Source organism: Gorilla gorilla, chromosome 6, assembly GCF_029281585.2.
Source record: "Gorilla gorilla gorilla isolate KB3781 chromosome 6, NHGRI_mGorGor1-v2.1_pri, whole genome shotgun sequence".
NCBI lineage: Eukaryota > Metazoa > Chordata > Mammalia > Primates > Hominidae > Gorilla > Gorilla gorilla.
The window spans coordinates 152,024,876-152,028,438 of NC_073230.2; positions in this window are offsets into that span (position 1 = coordinate 152,024,876).

Here is a 3,563-nt window from a genome sequence, read left to right on the forward strand (position 1 = left end):
AAGCCATCAGGTCCTTGGCTATTATTTGATGGGAAAAATTTTATTACTAATTTAATCTCCTCAATCATTGATCTGTTCAGATTTTTTTCTTCATGATTCAGTCTTAGTAGGTTGTATGTGTCTAGGAATTTATACATTTCTTCTAGGTTCTCCAATTTGTTGGTGTATAATTCTTCATAGTAGTCTCACAATTCTTTGTATTTCTGCGGTATCAGTTGTAATATCTTCTCTTTCATTTTGGATTTTAATAAAAAAAAGAATCAAGTAGTACAAGTTACATTATCTCTCTCCAGTGGGATTATATTAGAAATTAATAGTAGAAAAATCTGGAAAATCTCCAAATACTTGGAAACTAAATACATGTATATAAACTACCTATGGGTCGAAGAATAAATCAAAGGAGGAATTATAGAGTATTTTGAAGTAAATAAGGATAAAAACACAATATATCAAAAATTTTTGAAATGCAGCTAATTCAGTACCCAGAGGAGAACTCATAGCACTAAAATATTTACGTTAGTGTACAGTAAAGGATTAACCTTGCCCAAAGAAAGTTTTGGTCCTCCCTTTTCCCTAGGCTTTGGATCATAACTTTTAAACCCTTGGAATGTCCTGCCTGATTAAAATAACTTTGTTTATCTGGGAGGGTTTGGGCCATACCAGACAGCCTATGCTAACAATGATTTATGGTGGGGACTTTAGGCTACGCAATGTATTAATGTGTCCAAACCCCTGTAAAAAGCTCTGGACAAACCTCCAATAAAAACTCTGGACACAAAGCTCAGGTGAATGACTCCAGTTTTAAAAATTCGAAATTTGTGTGAAACCACCAATAACTAAAGTAATATTGAGAAAAAAGAAAGTCAATACTTTATGCATACTGTGACACATCATTGCTGAGAGAAATAAGTGCTGTTTGCACATCTCTGCTGGGGACAACTGGAAGCTGCATGCCTACGCTCTCTTGAACCCTGCTCTATGAGCCTCTTCCCTTCACTGTCTTTAATCTGTATTTCCACTCTAATAAACTGTGAGTATTGTGGCCTTCTTGAATTCTTTGAGTTCTTCCAGTGAATCACCAAACAGGAGTGATTTAGTGGAGTCCTCTTGAATTTGCCACTAGAAAATGAAAGTTCTCAAATCAGTGACCTCAGATTCCACCTTATAAACTAGAAAAAGAAGAGCAAATTAAGCCTAAAATTAAGCTGAAGAAAGAAGGTGATAAATATCACAGGAGAAATTAGTGAAATGGAGAACACAAAACCAGTAAAGAAAAACCAAAGTAACCAAAAGTTTGTTATTTGAGAAGATCAATAAAATCGATAGGGTGCTAGCAGACTAATCAGGAAAAAAGAGAGAAAATATAAATTACTCATATTAGGAATGAGAGAGAAGGTACTGCTACAAAATCTAGAGGTATTAAAAGAATGTTAAAGGAATATTATAAACAACTTTATGTCAAAAAATTTTGAGCAGAATAGAGAATCCAAAAGTAGATCCACACATATTTGGACAACTGACTTTCAACAAAGCTGAAAAGGCAGTTCACTGGGGAAAGAATAGTTTTTCAGTAAGTGGTTCTGGAGCAATTAGCTAACCATATGCAAAACAACAATAATAAACCTCAACCTTGCCTTATACCACCAACACATACTCACTCAAAATGGATTATACATTTAAACAGATTTGCTAAAACTATAAAGGTTCTAGAAGAAGACATGAGAGAAAATCTCAGTAATGTTGGGCTTATTAGTGATTCTTAAATAAAACACAAAAAGCATGAAGCATAAAAGAAAAAAGCTGAATTTCATCAACATTTAAAACTAGATGGTGAAAAGATAACACTAAAGGAATGAAATGTTTGCTGGGTGCAGTGGCTCACGCCTGTAATCCCAGCACTTTGGGAGGCCAAGGCGGGAGGATCCCTGGAGGTAGGGAATACAAGACCACCCTGTCCAACATGGAGAAACCCCATCTCTAGTAAAAATACAAAATTGGCCGAGCGTGGTGGCACATGCCTGTGGTCCCAGCTGCTCGGGAGGCTGAGGCAGGAGAATTGCTTGAACCCGGGAGGTGGAGGTTGTGGTGAGCCGAGACTGTGCCATTACACTCCAGCCTGGGTGACAGACAGAGACTCTGTCTAAAAAAGAAAGAAAGAAAGAAAGAAAGGCACAGGTCCACACAAAGACACAAATTTTCATAACAATTTTATTTGTAATAGTCAAAATTTGGAAAAAATCCAATTGCCTATTAATGGGCGAACAAATGCTGAAATTGTCATGTATCCACACAAAGGAAAATTAGCAATAAAAAGAATGAACTACTTAAATTTAAAACAACATAGATAAATCTCAAAATAATATGATGAATAAAAGTAAAGAAACAAAAAAGAGTACATACTTTATAATCGCATTATATTAAATTCTAGAAAACACAAAGAAATCTGTAGTAATAGAAGAAGCACTCTGTCAGTGTTTGTCTGGGAACAGCATGGAGAGAAGGATGGAATTATAAAAAGCCACAAGGCTATTCACAATAGCGAAGACATGGAATCAAACCAGGCGCCCATCAATGGTAGATTGGATCAAGAAAATATGGTACATATACACCATGGAATGGTACGCAGCCATAAAAAAAGAATGAAATTATGTTCTTTGCAGCAAAATGGATGCAGTTGGAGGCCATAATCCTAAGCAAATTAATCCAGGAACGGAAAACCAAATATTGCATGTTCTCACTTAAAAGTGGGAACTAAACATCGAGCATACATGGATATAAACAATGGAACAATAGACATTGAACTACCAGAAGGGGGAGAGAGACAAGGGGAAGCGTTTTGAAAAACTACCTATCAGGCACTATCTTCTGTACCTGGGTGACAAGATCTGTACTTCAAACCTCAGTACAAACCTCAGTACAAACCTCAGTATTAGGCAATATTCCCATGTAACAAATCTGCACATGTTCTCCCTGTATCTAAAATAAAAGTTGAAATTTTAATAAATAAATAAATAGCGGGCCACAACAAAACTTTTGGAGGTGATGTGTAAGTTCATTACATTAAGTTTTATGATGGTTTCCCAGGTGTTTGCGTATGTCAAAGCTTACCAAATTGTACATTTTAAAGATGTCTATTGTTTGTCAGGTGCATTTTAATAAAGCTCTAAAAGAAAGAATTATTTTTGATACAGTGTTAGGACAACAGAAAACCACTGAGAAAATTTAAGCAAGAGAATGTCAATAATTAATGTCACATTTTAACTAATTAACTGCAATTAATCACAATCAATCAGTAAGAAAAGGTTTTGTGCTGAAGATTTTCCAGAGAGATAAGTAAGCAAGTATATCATGCAGGCAGTGGAGCAGGGCAGAGCCTCATAAAATCCTTCTTAAACGTGTCTGTTCTTTTGCCAAATTTCCATTCTGGTTGCCAGCTACCTTTTTCCTCCTCTTTCTTTCCACAGCCACTGCCATCCTCATTATAGCCCCAGACAATTCAGCTCTTGAAAGTGTATCCAGCGAAACAAAAGTGTAACAGCAGCTCAGCCCCACTTGGAAAGCAG